The sequence below is a fragment of the Hyperolius riggenbachi genome, chromosome 4 (assembly GCF_040937935.1).
Source record: "Hyperolius riggenbachi isolate aHypRig1 chromosome 4, aHypRig1.pri, whole genome shotgun sequence".
Classification (NCBI taxonomy): Eukaryota; Metazoa; Chordata; class Amphibia; order Anura; family Hyperoliidae; genus Hyperolius; species Hyperolius riggenbachi.
The window spans coordinates 482,716,179-482,732,650 of NC_090649.1; the positions used below are offsets into that span (position 1 = coordinate 482,716,179).

Sequence of the window (16,472 nt, forward strand, 5' to 3'; positions counted from 1 at the left end):
GGTATGACACTCAGCATTTCTCCTTTGCTCTGAAAGATGATTTACAGCTTTAAACCTACTACCACAAAAATTGCAGCAGAACAGCATTCAAACAGTTAAACACAGCACTTTGTTCTTCATTGGAAAAGTCCTTTAGCTTCTGATCCACATCCGAAGAGGAGATAACATTATATTTCATATACCGGAGGTAGGGGAACTTAGATTAAACTTAGAGCGCAAGATGCCCGGCGTGCGCAGAGCCTCAGAAGACGCTCATACGAGCGAAACGTGCGTCAGGCAAGCCACCGCTCCCACTTCACCCCACCGGACATTGGACTGGGTAGGAACCTTTTAAACAATATTGGAAATGTACCCTATGTTTCTATGATGTACAGCCAGACACAATAAAGCTGTGTTTTAAACAAGGAGAGCTGCATGTGCCAATCCTCACTTTCTTTTGAAGTACCATAACATTATATTTTGTTTACATTCCTCAGTTGTGACATTCTTAGCTGTGCTAAAAAGAAGCCCTCTCTGCTTCAAGCATGCACACTGGTAAAAAATAATCACTAGAAGATTTTTAATATATAATTACAGCAGCTATGATACAAAATGCAATGGCAGCTTTCAGAGCAGATAAGCTGTACTTTGGGAACTTGTTATTTGTAGACAGGCAATATAATACAAATATGGTAACTGTATGGATAATAAAAAAATGTGGGAAAACACATTTTTATTGAATATTATGTCAGAGTTTTCTCTCACTTAACAAATCAATCAATTGCTGCTAAATCTGCAGGAAGCACCAACCGTGAAAATAAATATATTTTACTATCTGGTTTCATTTTAAAGGAGGAATCCAGGATCTCTTAAAGCGAACCTGAACTCTTGCACCAGAAACAAGGAAGACAGAGAAAAATGCACCATGTGTGTTTTTAGAGAGAAGAGCCAGTCTAATTTCTCCACATCTTCAAGTAACCACAAGTGTAATTTGATCTCTCAGCTGTGTCAGCATAGAAATTTGTCAGTGCTCGGCAGACACAGCTAATATATGAACACAGGATGTTAACTCTTTGTCTGCTTCCATGAAAGCAGGGAGTAGACACACTGCAAATACAGTATATTGCAGTAGTTCTAGTTCTGTAAGCTGTAAAACAACTGCTTTTCTATACAGGTTATTATGCTGTTGCTTATCTTTTAGAGCAGAGAGGAGGTTCTGAGTTCAGGTGCGCTTTACTGTAGGAACACAGTTCTAAGTAGGCATGGTACTATGGGCTTGATTCACAAAAATATACTAACATAGTTAGCACACCTGGGGCTTGATTCACAAAAGAGTGCTAACTGTTAGAACGGCCGTTTTCGCACGAATTTTCGCATTGCGCGCGTTCGCGAATTTCTGCACGAAACGATAACGTTTTCGCGCGCAAACGTGAATTTTTGTGCAAAAACGATATCGATTTCGCGGTAAAATTCGCGTTTGCGCATGAAAACGTTATCGTTTCGCGTGAGAATTCGCGAACGTGCGCAATGCGAAAATTCGCGCAAAAACGGCCGTGCTAACAGTTAGCACTCTTTTGTGAATCAAGCCCCTAAAAGCTTTGGACATGCTAACTAGGGTGCTAAGTAGTTAGCACATGCAAACTTAGCACCGTAGTTAGCACATGCAAACTACTACTTAGCACTGTGCTAACTATGGTGCTAAGTAGTTTGCATGTGCTAACTACGGTGCTAAGTTTGCATGTGCTAACTACAGTGCTAAGTAGTAGTTTGCATGTTCTAACTACGGTGCTAAGTTTGCATGTGCTAACTACTTAGCACCCTAGTTAGCACGTGCAAAGCATGTTAGCACATGCAAAGTGGCTTTTCACTGGCGTGCGAACACTTAGCACCCTTTTGTGAATCAAGCTCAATATGTACCCCTGTTTATCTCATTATCTCAGGTAGGCTATGAATGTACAGCTGTCTCTAGATACAACATCGGTGATGATGAAGACGAATCCCCCTTGGGAACAAAAACAGTGATTGCCAGGTGTTTGAGCTGCCATCCTATTTCCTACTAATCGCACATTTGAAGCAAGAATTTGGAATTAGCTTTGCAATGAGCAATGACGGAGCGGTGTGCATGGGCCCAGTACCTCATGGGAACCAAGGGCAGGACATTTGCAGAACTAGAGAGATCTTTAAAATACAATTAAAAAGTTATTACATAAGAGTCCAGCTGGAACAATTCTCAGGCAAGGCCTGAAAACTTGGCCCATTTCCCAGGACAATCACTTAATAGCTAGGAGAGAAAGTCACACAGGTAGGAGGAGAGCAGGGATGTCCCCTGCCAGCAAGTCTCATCGCTGGAAGACGGCAGACAAAATTTCAATGAATATAGAAAGAAAAAGTATAATTTTCTACGCTGAGACACAATGGGCCAACTGTAATAAAAGAACAATAGCTAAAGGAGCAAATGGGGAACAGAGGCGCCAGCAGGGTAAAAGTGGATAAAACCTTTAAAATTTGCTTGGAGGAAGCGGTGGACTTACCTCCATAAAGCAGACATGAAAGACTTTCGGTATAATAGTAATCACATTTATTATATAGTACCCCAAAAGTGCAACGCGTTTCGCAGGCCACACCCGCTTCATCAGGCAATAAACGTGGGGACAAACAGAATTTCAGCAGTAGCAGGAGTAGCGCCTCAGTAAAGGTTTTATCCACTTTTACCCTGCTGGCACCTCTGTTCCCCGTTTGCTGTACCGTGTCCACCCCAGGTGGAGGGGTGATCTACCCCTTTTCTGATCTACAGAGAGTGACTTCTTAATCCTGAGTGAGGACAGGTCTAATCTCCTCACCTGCTTATACAGTGGCTACCTAGGCGGTAACCCACGTTTGTGAGTATACTCTTCTCACTAATTAGCTTTACTCATTTTATGCTGAACATACTACACTATATTGGGCTCTCGGTTTCTCTAACCTTATCATAGTTAAAGGAGGAAAAAACAAACAAAATAGTTGCTAAAAAACCCACAGACAACACATTCCAAAGCTATAATACTCAACTATTTCAAAGCCCAAATAATTACCTTGTCCTGTCCCTTTGTGTAGTCTTCAGAATACAATACAATAATACAATACAATAACATTTGTGAAACGCTTTTCTCCCATAGGACTCAAAGCGCAAAGTTTTATGTGCATAAGGTTCTTAATTATTTAATTTAAAATCAGCCCCGCCTCCCCTTTCCCAGCACCACCCACAGATGCATAGCAAAAACCAGGGCCTTTTTGGCCATTTTGACGCCCCAGGCAAGGCACCTTTTGCCTCCCCCAATCTAGGAAGATTGTAGCCGACATGAATTAGTATTGCAGAGACCAATAACAAATCGATACAGTAGGTTAGGGCCCGTTTCCGTTACATCCGAATATGCAGTGTTGCCGCGTATGCGAGCCGGGTGAGGAAATGCTGCCTATTCAGACAACAGCATGCCATCCAACTCACATGCCGGTGCTATTCCAGATGGCATTCTGCATGTCCCGGCTATAGCGATTTGGTTGCGGCTTCACAACATCACCGGTGCCGCATCAGACTCGGAAGTGGCGCGCAGTGGAAATAGGCCCTTATAGAAAAAAAAATGATGATGTTTCTCAAAATAAGCCTATAATGGCAACATGAATTATAACGAGCCTAATTCAAACAACAAAGCCGCCTTATAATTATTTTAAGAGGTGTGCAGGGCTGGCCCAAGGCGAGAGAGGCTCCAGCCTCAGGGCGCAGTGTAGGAGGGGGCACACTACTCACTCAGCTATCACTCCCCTATTGTGTTTGAAGCAGAGAGAAATAAGAAAAAGGGCTACAAGAGAGGGAGTATCAGAATCCTTTTATTTCGCCAAGCACGACTGGGTTATGCCCGGAATTGGACTTGGCATGTACAGAGCTCAAGTATGGGATAGGACATACAATATTCTATGAAGACACAATTAAAACAAAGAGAAAACAGTGAAGCATAATCCAACAAATATGGCATTATTATGACACAGAATTTGATCACCATTAAGTACAACTGTACAATGTTCAGCAGCGCAAGCGTGTCAGAAGTTTACTATATTTTTTACTTTTCAATGCTTCAGCAAGCAAAAACAGACAGCAAGTAAGCTACTGTATATCCTCGAATATGAGTCGACTCCAATATTTTACCCTCTTAAAGAGAATCTGTACTATAAAATTCTTACAATAAAAAGCATACCATTCTCTTCATTATATTCTCCTGGGCCCATCTGTACTGTTTCTGCCACTCCCTGCTGCAATCCTGGCTTGTAATTAACAGTTTTAGGCGGTGTTTACAAACAAAAGACTTGGCTTCTAACCAGAGTATCATAGGCTGAGAACTAGCTTACTGTGTGACTCATGCAGAGCTTGGAGAGGGTGTGTATAGCTTCTGCCAATGACAAGCAGTGCTGCACATTCCACACATTCCAGCCTCAGCGGACAGAGGAAAGAAGATAAGATTTATTACAGAGACAGTGCAACTAGAAAAGGTTGCAGTAAGACAGACCACATTAGAACAGGTATAGGAACGTATAGGATAGAAGAAATAAGGCTCAAAATTTTGTTACAGAGTCTCTTTAAGCTGGAATTTTGTATTGACTCATGTATAAGTCTACCCAGAAAATATAATGGCTGCACTTGGGGACCAGGAATAATTAACAGCTGCCCTTGTGGGCTCAGGAAAGGAGTTAATGACTACACTACATAAAGTATTGCATCCATTACCCCTCCTGTCCTTTAAAGAGAAACTCCGACCAAGAATTGAACTTTATCCCAATCAGTAGTTGATACCCCTTTTACATGAGAAATCTATTCCTTTTCACAAACAGACCATCAGGGGGCGCTGTATGACTGATATTGTGGTGAAATCCCTCCCACAAGAAACTCAGAGGACCGTGGTATTCCTGGCAGTTTCCTGTCTGTGAACCTTGTTGCATTGTGGGAAATAGCTGTTTACAGCTGTTTCCAACTGCCAAACAAGCATGCAGCAGCTACATCACCTGCCAACAGTAAAAATGTCAACATGTAATAAATGTCAGAATGTAAATCAGGGATTTAAAAGATTTTACAATGGGCAAACACTGACTACATCATTTATACATAATTATTGTAAAAATGAAGCAATTTTTATTACATTATTTTCACTGGAGTTCCTCTTTAAGTGCAGCCAATAACTCCTCCAGGCCCCCGGGTGCAGCAATTATTCACTCCCCCTTGTGCATCCCAGTTATTTCCCCCTGCCCCTTTCCTTGTTAATTTTTGTAGCCAGGAGTAGCGGGTGCATTAGTGAAGTATTGCGGTCACGCTACTTCACATCGCGTGGCAGATAAAAGAAGCGCACGCAACTTAGAAAGGAGCAAGCATAACTTATGAACACATGCTACAACTGCGCGAAGTGTGCAGGGCCGGATTTGTACTTTTTACCGCCCAAGGCCAACTATACTGTCTGTTTGGTTTTTATATCTGTGTGCCCCAATGAGAATTCTACTTACTTTCCATCATTGGATGTCACAGACAATAACTATTTTAGTAATATGCGTATAGACTATGTTATGTTTTCCTTAAGAACTTTTATGTTATGCTTGCCATCTCGTTAATGATGGAACCATTGTGTCACCATGAAAGTTAGGCTGATGTGTACCTGCAAGATAGAGCTTACAGGTCTTGCAGGGACGACACAAGTACAGGACAGAGGGTTCAAAGGGTAAATCTGTCCTTGTAGATAGGGATGGCTCCATAGAACAGCTTTACTGCCCCTCACTGAGCCGCCCCTAAATTTCTGGTGCCCTAGGCCATGGCCTATGTGGCCTTGCCAGAAATCGGGCCCTGGAAGTGTGGGTAGCATGCGCTCTCTGTTTTTTAACTCAATTAATCAAGCTGATGGACACTTAGTTTACCATACCCGAATGTTTACTATATCAGAGTTTAATTTAATGCGATTATACTGTACTGTCCTGGAAAGCCAGAAGAGGAGCAACAATCAATGCCGAACAAATGCAAAACAAATAAAGTTTTATTAGCAAATAAACGGCTCCTGCCATAATCGCTGTTATGCAATTCAAGGCTCTTTTATTATTCTAAGCAGTAGCGGTGCTCATTTAGGTGTTAGAATCGCCCTCCACCCCTTTCCTAATGAAACCAGCGGTAACAATTCAATAAAACACAGTGTGCTAAGAATAGCTCTGAGGTGCCCCCTCCTACAGGTGTCAACCTAGGAATCTGCCTGGCTTGTCTATGGCTAAAAACAGTACTGATAGCAACCTTAGCAAGGGCTGCTAAAGCATTAATCAAAACCTTCACTTCAGATTTTTTTGATGTAATTGCATCTAATAAAAATCCAATTATAAAAAATGTGCATTTCAAAATGATATTGCAATTACAATGTTAAGTGAACTATTGCACGAGATGGTAGGAGTAACGCTCCTCAGTTTAAGCAGCCTGAGCTTATACAGAAGGAATCTGATCCACTTTCATGTATTACATGTAGGCCGCTTAAACTTTAAAGGGAACATGAAATGTGAAGTACAGTATTTGTCAGTGTATAAGATGCTCTGGACTACAAATATACTATAATAAACCTGCTGCGTCCATCTGCCAGGAGCTTCTTGTAGATGTGTCTGTGTCCCCCTTGTACCTCATGTGTCCTTCTTTCTGTGTCCCCTATGTGTCTACTTCTGTCCCTATATGTCTCCTTATGTCCCCCATATGTCTCCTTCTGTCCCCTTCTGTCCCCCATATGTCTCCTCCTGTCCCCATGTGTCCTCTTCTGTCCCCATGTGTCTCCTTCTGTCCCAATGTGTCTCCTTCTGTCCCCCATATGTCACCTTCTGTCCCTATGTGCCCCCTTTTGTTCCCCTGTCCCCATGTGTCCCCTTCTGTCCCCTATATGTCTTCCTTTGTCTCCAAGTGTCTCCTTCTGTCCTCCCCTATGTCCTTCTGTCCCTAGGTGCCCCCATCTGTTACCCATATTTTTCCTTCTGTCCCCCCATGTGTCCCCTTCTGTCCGTCAAGTGTCTCCTTCTGTCTCCATATGTCTGACGTGTTCTCCTCTGCTGCCTCTGAATAGATGAAAGCAGCGGCAGCGCGACTCTCCCCTAATGCATCGAAGCCCCCGCGGTGATCAGAGACCCCTCCTCGGAATGTGCGTACACAGCTTCTGCCATAACACTGTTCATTCCCTGCCTTTTCATCCATCTTTCCTATGGCCTGATATGACCCAGAGCATGATTGCATGTTTTTGCCGCCTTACAACAGACAATATTTTACAAATCCGGGTCAGGTTTGCCACATCGTTTCTTACTTTCTCCAGTAATCATTAGCAGGAGCGATCCGTAGTAAATATGGACCGGTACACCCCAGTTGTATGCGGTGGGATCCGTGATAAATAGTCCGCTATGAGATGAATGCAGAGCGACCCCCTTGCCTCAGCTAACCCACTTTCACATGATGGATCTGTTTCTAATAATAATGTGTGACTTGCCGTCTACCCGCTTCCTCGTATCATATATCGGGATTACAGAATAAACAATCAATTCTGTTATCAGGCACTAATGTATGCCTTCTTAAGCCTTTAAACCCCTAAACAGCCGGGCACACTATTCATAACCGGAGTAAAGTGTGTCTTATTCTGCTTCTGGATCTCATGGGAAACACACAAAGCTACTTCTTACTTTTTTCATATCAGATCTTTGTTGTGTTAAAATGTAAAGGGATAGGGAGGAAGGGCTGGACCTACCATGAAGCCAACTGAGTCATGTGATTCAGGAGGCAATATCTAGGGGACGGTGTTTGGACAAACAGTTTGGGCCACCTGGCACCTGCCTACTCTCTGCTCCTAAACCCCCCCCCCCCCCACACACACACACACACGCGCCTTCAAGAACACACACTGCCCTCTTTATACAAGCATTCCCTGAATCTCCATACTTATTCGCCCGGTGGCGCTTGCCACTCTTACCTATGACATGATAAGCAGGTGATGTGTAGCCACTTATCGATGCACGTTATGGTAATACCCCATCACTGGCGAGAGATTACCATGGTGTGTCAGAGGGGAAGCTTTGGCACTCGACCAATCAGACGGGGGTGCTGGCACCAGACCGGCCAATCACCGCCGCCCGCTGCTCCTTTACCACAGCACCATCATTGGGCCAATCACTGCACTCAATCAGCAGCAGTGAGCTAACAGATACAGCGATTGGCCCAATGACAGTGCCATGGTCGCCCCATCACAGCATCTTTATTTGTGTGCTAGGCGCTGTAAATGCACGTCTATCTCATCATGTCACAAGTCACTCAAGGTTTCCTTTAAGTGTACCAATACACAATATACAACTTTAAAGAGGACCAGAAGAGATAAAAAAAAAAAAAAAAAAAAAAAAAGTTTCACTTACCTGGGGCTTCTGCCAGCCCCCTGCAGCCGACCTGTGCCCGCAAAGTTACCAAACGATCCTCCATTCCCCCACCACAGCTTACTTTTGCATCTAGCAGTCGTTGTCTACTGCACCTGTGCAGCCCAGGCCATGCGCGTACTTGTCCACGCTCCCATCGCTGGGAGCATACTGCGCAGGCACAGTAGAGATTTTTTCCTACTGCGCCTGCACAGGACACTCCTGGCCACGGGAGCGCATACAGGATGTGCAGGGCCAAGGCCGTGCAGGAGTTGTAGACGTCGACTTATAACTCGACGTGAACAAATGTGAGCCACGGCGGGGAAACGGAGGATCGTTCCAGGATGACACAGGCACAGGACAGCTGCAGGGGGCTGGTAGAAGCCCCAGGTAAGTGAAGCTCTATTTGTAAGTCGACGGAAACTGCAACTCCGCCTGTGCACCCCGGGCTACGCAAAGCTTTCTTTGCGTTCCAGCCTGCAATAGCTATTAGCGCAGGATGCTATTGCAGGCTGGAATGCAAAGAAAGCTTTGCATAGCCCGGGGTGCGCAGACGCAGTTGCCATCGACTTATAAGTCGACGGTAACAAAACTAGCTGGCAGCGGCAGAATGGAGGATCGTGGATTACCGGCGCGGGACAGGACGGCTGTTGGGGGCTTGGGGAAGCCCCAGGTAAGTGAAACTATTTGTTTTTTTAGGAGCTTACAGTTCCACTAAGCTGTAATTCAATTTAGTTGAAATGAAAGCATCATTTGATAAACAAGAAGGCATTACAGCACGAGTCTCTTCATGGGAGTCTGTCACTGAGTAGTAAATACATTACTGTCTAGGAGGAGGCTGAGGGAGTAACCTTCTTCTCTAATGATGACAGATTTAGTACACTTATGAAATGTGAAATTAGGCGAGGCCCCCTTCCATGCAGCTCTGCGCGCTCAGCCATTAAATTTACCGTGTCAGAGCTGCGAGGTCAGGCTGGAGAAGAATCCAGGATTATCGCCTGTGAGATGCTGCTAGGAGAGGCAAGGAGACGCAGAGACAAGTGAGAGGAGAGGGGGATGGCCGGAAAAGGTGATTTTTGGTTCCGTGGAAACTCAGATTTCCGCCACTGCTGATCACCAATTCCGCAGGTTTCCAGTTTCCGACTTTGCCATTTTTTTGCATTGTCTGATTGGCAAAATACTTCCAGTACTGGGAAAGAGAATGCATAATTTTACCGTGGTACTGGCAATATCGCCGAAATTTTAGGCCAATCGCAAGACAAAGACAATAATTTAAATTGCGCTTTTCTCCTGGAAGACTCAAAGCACCAGAGCTGCAGCCACTAGGGTACGCTCTATAGTCAGTAGCAGTGTTAGGGAGTCTTGCCCAAGGTCTCCTTCTGAATAGGTGCTGGCTTACTAATGCTGGGAATACACCATACATTTTTCCACTCGAATGATGGATTCGATAGATAATTTCCAGCATGTCCGATATTCCTTCTGATCGTTTTTTCAGTCGATTTCTCATAGAAGTGAATAGAAAAAGATAAGAAAAACGAGCAGAAGACAAGAGAATCGAGCGCAGAATTAGGCAGAAAAAAACGATCGGATGGAAAATCGAGTGGAAAAACGTACCTTGTGTACCCAGCATTACAGGTAGGGCCAAGATTCGAACACAGGTTTCCTGCGTCAGAAACAAAGCTCTTAAAGAGAACCAGAGATGATTAAAAAAAAAGCTTTTATACATACCTGGGGCTTCCTCCAGCCCCATACGCACGGATCGCTCCCACGCCGCCGTCCTCTGCTACCTGGATCCGCCGGTACCGGGTCCCGTCATTGCCGCGAGTCGGCCAGTGGACGCGGCCGATTCTCCGCATCACACGGCGCTCCCTCTATACAAGTACGCATGAGGCTGCTAACTAGAGTTGGGCCGAACCTCCGATTTTCGGTTCGCGAACCGGGTTCGCGAACTTTCGCGAAAGGTTCGGTTCGCGTTAAAGTTCGCGAACCGCAATAGACTTCAATGGGGATGCGAACTTTGAAAAAAAAAATTAATTATGCTGGCCACAAAAGTGATGGAAAAGATGTTTCAAGGGGTCTAACACCTGGAGGGGGGGATGGCGGAGTGGGATACATGCCAAAAGTCCCCGGGAAAAATCTGGATTTGACGCAAAGCAGCGTTTTAAGGGCAGAAATCACATTGAATGTTAAATGACAGGCCTAAAGTGCTTTCAAACATCTTGCATGTGTATACATCAATCAGGTAGTGTAATTAAGGTACTGCTTCACACTGACGCACCAAACTCATCGTGTAACGCACCGCAAACAGCTGTTTGTGTAGTGACGGCCGTGCTGGACTGGTGCGCACCATGGCGAGAGTGCAGGTTTTGGTGGCTTTACAGCCCATATGGTCAGTCACCTGGCTGATGTAGCTGAATGACAGAACAGTGACTGTCCAGCTGATCAAATTTGGTCTGACCACAATGAGGCAACGACCTTATTATCGTGGGTGTGCCCCCCGAGACACTCATCTAGGCGCCGGTCATTGCTCCATTGTGATACGCAAGCCCCTTCACCACGGCAAGGTAATGATCACGAAGGGGAATGGGCGCATGTTCATGCCTTTTCTTTTGTTGTTGCAGCTGCCCGCAGTGCAGCCAGAAAAATTAGGCAGTCATGTACACGCACCCGAAAAATTATTACAGCGGCCGCTGCTAGCAGCGGCCTAAAAAATTCAGCAATCCGCCTGGAGTCCCGGACCCTGTTGGTGGTGGCGGAGAAGGTAGTGAAGCGGCCTGCAGGCAGACATGCTGTGTGGAGGGACTGGGAGCGACTTAGTCTTCTTGGGGCAGGCCAGGCAGCCAGTCACACGGCGTGCAGGCAGAGATGCTGTATGTGCGGGGACTGACTTAGTCTTGGGGCGGGCAGCAGCCCTCCGGGATCCATGCCTCATTCATTTTTATAAAGGTGAGGTACTTAACACTTTTGTGACTTAGGCGACTTCTCTTCTCTGTGACAATGCCTCCAGCTGCGCTGAAGGTCCTTTCTGAGAGGACGCTTGCGGCAGGGCAGGAGAGAAGTTGGATGGCAAATTGGGACAGCTCTGGCCACAGGTCAAGCCTGCGCACCCAGTAGTTCAAGGGTTCCTCATCGCTGTTCACAGCAGTGTCTACATCCACACTTAAGGCCAGGTAGTCGGCTACCTGCCGTTCCAGGCGTTGGTGGAGGGTGGATCCGGAAGGGCTACGGCGAGGCGTTGGACTAAAGAACGTCCGCATGTCCGACATCACCATGAGATCGCTGGAGCGTCCTGTCTTTGACTGCGTGGACACGGGAGGAGGATTAGTGGCAGTGGTACCTTGCTGGCGTTGTGCCGTCACATCACCCTTAAAGGCATTGTAAAGCATAGTTGACAGCTGGTTCTGCATGTGCTGCATCCTTTCCACCTTCCGGTGAGTTGGTAACAGGTCCGCCACTTTGTGCCTGTACCGAGGGTCTAGTAGTGTGGCCACCCAGTACAGCTCATTCCCCTTGAGGTTTTTTATACGGGGGTCCCTCAACAGGCAGGACAGCATAAAAGACGACATCTGCACAAAGTCGGATCCAGTACCCTCCATCTCCTCTTGCTCTTCCTCAGTGACGTCAGGTAAGTCAACCTCCTCCCCCCAGCCGCGAACAATACCACGGGAAGGTTGCGCAGCACAAGCCCCCTGCGACGCCTGCTGCGGTTGTTCTCCTGCCGCTGTCCCCTCCTCCTCCTCCTCCTCCCCCAAAGAAACACCTTGAGTCTGACTCATCTTCTGCACATGACCTCTCTTCTTCCTCCTCCTCCCCCCTCTGTGCTGCCGCAGGTGTTGAGGAAACAGCTGGGTCTGATGAAAATTGGTCCCATGCCTGTTCCTGCCGTAACGGTTCCTGGTCACGCTCATTCGCAGCTTCATCCGCCACTCTACGCACAGCACGCTCCAAGAAGTACGCGTAGGGAATTAAGTCGCTGATGGTGCCCTCACTGCGGCTCACCAGGTTGGTCACCTCCTCAAACGGCCGCATGAGCCTGCATGCATTTTTCATCATTGTCCAGTTGTCGGGCCAGAACATCCCCATCTTCCCAGACTGTTTCGTTCTACTCCAGTTGTAGAGGTACTGGGTGACGGCTTTCTTCTGTTCTAGCAGGCGGGAGAACATGAGGAGGGTCGAGTTCCAGCGAGTGGGGCTATCGCAAATGAGGCGTCTCACCGGCATGTTGTTTTTACGCTGAATTTCTGCAAATCGTGCCATGGCTGTGTAAGAGCGCCTCAAATGCCCACAGAACTTCCTGGCCTGCTTCAGGACATCCGCTAAGCCAGGGTACTTTGCCACAAATCTTTGAACCACCAGATTCATGACATGTGCCATGCAGGGTATGTGTGTCAGCTTCCCCATATGCAAAGCGGCAAGCAGATTGCTGCCGTTGTCGCACACCACGTTGCCTATCTCCAGGTGGTGCGGGGTCAGCCACTCATCCACCTGTTTCTTAAGAGCAGCCAGGAGAGCTGCTCCAGTGTGACTCTCCGCTTTGAGACAAGCCATGTCTAAGATGGCGTGACACCGTCGTACCTGGCATGCAGCATAGGCCCTGCGGAGCTGGGGCTGTGTAGCTGGAGAGGAGAATTGCCACTCAGCCAAGGAGGAGGAGGAGGACAGCGAAGAGCATGTAGCAGGAGGAGAGGAGGTGGCAGGAGGCCTGCCTGCAAGCCGTGGAGGTGTCACAATTTGGTCCGCCGCTTTCTGCTTGCCATCGTTCACCACCAGGTTCACCCAATGGGCTGTGTAGGTAATGTAGCGGCCCTGCCCGTGCTTGGCAGACCAGGCATCCGTGGTCAGGTGTACCCTTGACCCAACGCTCTTCGCAAGAGATGACACCACTTGCCTCTCAACTTCACGGTGCAGTTGGGGTATGGCCTTTCTGGAAAAATAAGTGCGGCCTGGCATCTTCCACTGCGGTGTTCCGATGGCCACAAATTTACGGAAGGCCTCAGAGTCCACCAGCCGGTATGGTAACAGCTGGCGAGCTAACAGTTCCGCCACGCCAGCTGTCAGACGCCGGGCAAGGGGGTGACTGGCCAAAAGTGGCTTCTTCCGCTCAAACATTTCCTTCACGGACACCTGACTGCTGCTGTGGGCAGAGGAGCAGGAACCGCTCAAGGGCAGAGGCGGAGTGGAGGAGGGTGCCTGTGAAGGTGCAAGGGAGAGAGCGGCATAAGCAGATGATGCACCTGAAGGAGGAAGAGGAGAAGGAGGGTGACTTTGCTTTTGTGTGCTGCTGCTGCTTTTGCTCAGGTGGCCATCCCATTGCTGTTTGTGCCTTTTCTGCAGGTGCCTTCGTAAGGCACTTGTCCCTACGTGAGTGTTGGCCTTTCCACGGCTCAATTTTTGTTGGCAGAGCGAACAGATGGCTTTGGTCCGATCTGAGGCACACACATTAAAAAATTTCCACACCGCTGAGCCACCCTGGGATGTGGGCACCTCAGCAGCTGATGCTGAAGGGCAAGTTGGCTGGCTGTACATAGGTGGCGAATCTGGCGATACATGGTGCCGGACTCTGCCACCAGCTGTTTCTGACGAAGAGCTGCCCCAGCTTCTTTCAGCAACTTCTATCCTCCTACTACTCTCTGACTCCCCCTCTGAACTGTCCCCCTCTTCATCTCCTCTATTGGGAACATACAGAGGATCCCTATCATCGTCATCATCGTAATCATCCTGCCCAGCTTCGCTTGCCTCAGAAAAATCCAAATGTGTAGGTCCTTCATCCTCCTTACACGTTACATCCATAGTGTTGTCGCGTAACGCAGACATATGAGCTGGTGAAAATTCATCTGGCTGTAACAATGGCTGTGCATCAGTGATTTCACCACCACTAAATAATTCTTGCGAAGTGTCAAATGCAGCGGAAGTGGTGCTAGTAGTAGCGCTGGTGGCTGAGCAAGATGAGGTGTTCTGTGTCGCTAAATACTCAACCACGTCCTGACAATCTTGGGAGGTGATGGGACGTGCCTTCTTCCGAGCACTGTACTGTGGGCCAGGTCCACACGAAATTACATTTACACGACCTCGCGCAGACCTGCCGGGTGGCCTTCCTCTGCCTCTGCCACTACCTCTTCCTCTTCCTCTACCTGTTTTGTCCATATCGGGTATGCACGGAGTGGTATATCACACTGCGTGCACTCACGTAGGTAGGTGGGTTCACTTAACTGCACAGGTATGCGCACTGATGCGGTGGGTTCACTGAACAGTACAGGTATACAGTGGCGGGTTCACTGAACACAACAGGTATGCAGTGGCGTGTTCACTAAACAGGTATACAGTGGCAGGTCCACTGAACAGAACAGGTATACAGTGGCAGGTCCACTGAACAGAACAGGTATACAGTGGCGGGTCCACTGAACAGAACAGGTATACAGTGGCGGGTTCACAGAACAGGTATGCAGTGGCAGGTTCACTGAACACAACAGGTATGCAGTGGCGTGTTCACTAAACAGGTATACAGTGGCAGGTCCACTGAACAGAACAGGTATACAGTGGCGGGTTCACAGAACAGGTATACAGTGGCGGGTCCACTGAACAGAACAGGTATACAGTGGCGGGTTCACAGAACAGGTATGCAGTGGCAGGTTCACTGAACACAACAGGTATGCAGTGGCGTGTTCACTAAACAGGTATACAGTGGCAGGTCCACTGAACAGAACAGGTATACAGTGGCGGGTTCACAGAACAGGTATACAGTGGCGGGTCCACTGAACAGAACAGGTATACAGTGGCGGGTTCACTAAACAGGTATACAGTGGCAGGTCCACTGAACAGAACAGGTATACAGTGGCAGGTCCACTGAACAGAACAGGTATACAGTGGCGGGTCCACTGAACAGAACAGGTATACAGTGGCGGGTTCACAGAACAGGTATGCAGTGGCAGGTTCACTGAACACAACAGGTATGCAGTGGCGTGTTCACTAAACAGGTATACAGTGGCAGGTCCACTGAACAGAACAGGTATACAGTGGCGGGTTCACAGAACAGGTATACAGTGGCGGGTCCACTGAACAGAACAGGTATACAGTGGCGGGTTCACAGAACAGGTATGCAGTGGCAGGTTCACTGAACACAACAGGTATGCAGTGGCGTGTTCACTAAACAGGTATACAGTGGCAGGTCCACTGAACAGAACAGGTATACAGTGGCGGGTTCACAGAACAGGTATACAGTGGCGGGTCCACTGAACAGAACAGGTATACAGTGGCGGGTTCACAGAACAGGTATACAGTGGCGGGTCCACTGAACAGAACAGGTATACAGTGGCGGGTTCACAGAACAGGTATACAGTGGCGGGTCCACTGAACACAACAGGTATACAGTGGCGGGTTCACAGAACAGGTATACAGTGGCAGGATCACTGAACAGGTATGCAGTGGCAGGATCACAGTACAGGTATGCAGTGGGCTGAGGGCTCACTGAACAGAACAGGTATGCTGTGGCAGGATCACTGAACAGCTATGCAGTGGCAGGATCACAGTACAGGTATGCAGTGGGCTGAGGGCTCACTGAACAGAACAGGTATGCTGTGGCAGGATCACTGAACAGGTATGCAGTGGCAGGATCACAGTACAGGTATGCAGTGGGCTGGGGGCTCACTGAACAGAACAGGTATGCTGTGGCAGGATCACTGAACAGGTATGCAGTGGCAGGATCACAGTACAGGTATGCAGTGGGCTGAGGGCTCACTGAACAGAACAGGTATGCTGTGGCAGGATCACTGAACAGCTATGCAGTGGCAGGATCACAGTACAGGTATGCAGTGGGCTGAGGGCTCACTGAACAGAACAGGTATGCTGTGGCAGGATCACTGAACAGCTATGCAGTGGCAGGATCACAGTACAGGTATGCAGTGGGCTGAGGGCTCACTGAACAGAACAGGTATGCTGTGGCAGGATCACTGAACAGGTATGCAGTGGCAGGATCACAGTACAGGTATGCAGTGGGCTGAGGGCTCACTGAACAGAACAGGTATGCTGTGGCAGGATCACTGAACAGGTATGCAGTGGCAGGATCACAGTACAGG

At 47.8% G+C, this 16,472-nt stretch overlaps 1 protein-coding gene across 1 annotated transcript in view; it reads right to left on the bottom strand.

Moving 5' to 3' along the window:
- KCNH1 (potassium voltage-gated channel subfamily H member 1) overlaps positions 1-16,472 on the bottom strand; it is a 423,679-nt gene that overhangs the window by 203,503 nt on the left and 203,704 nt on the right. The window lies entirely within an intron of this gene.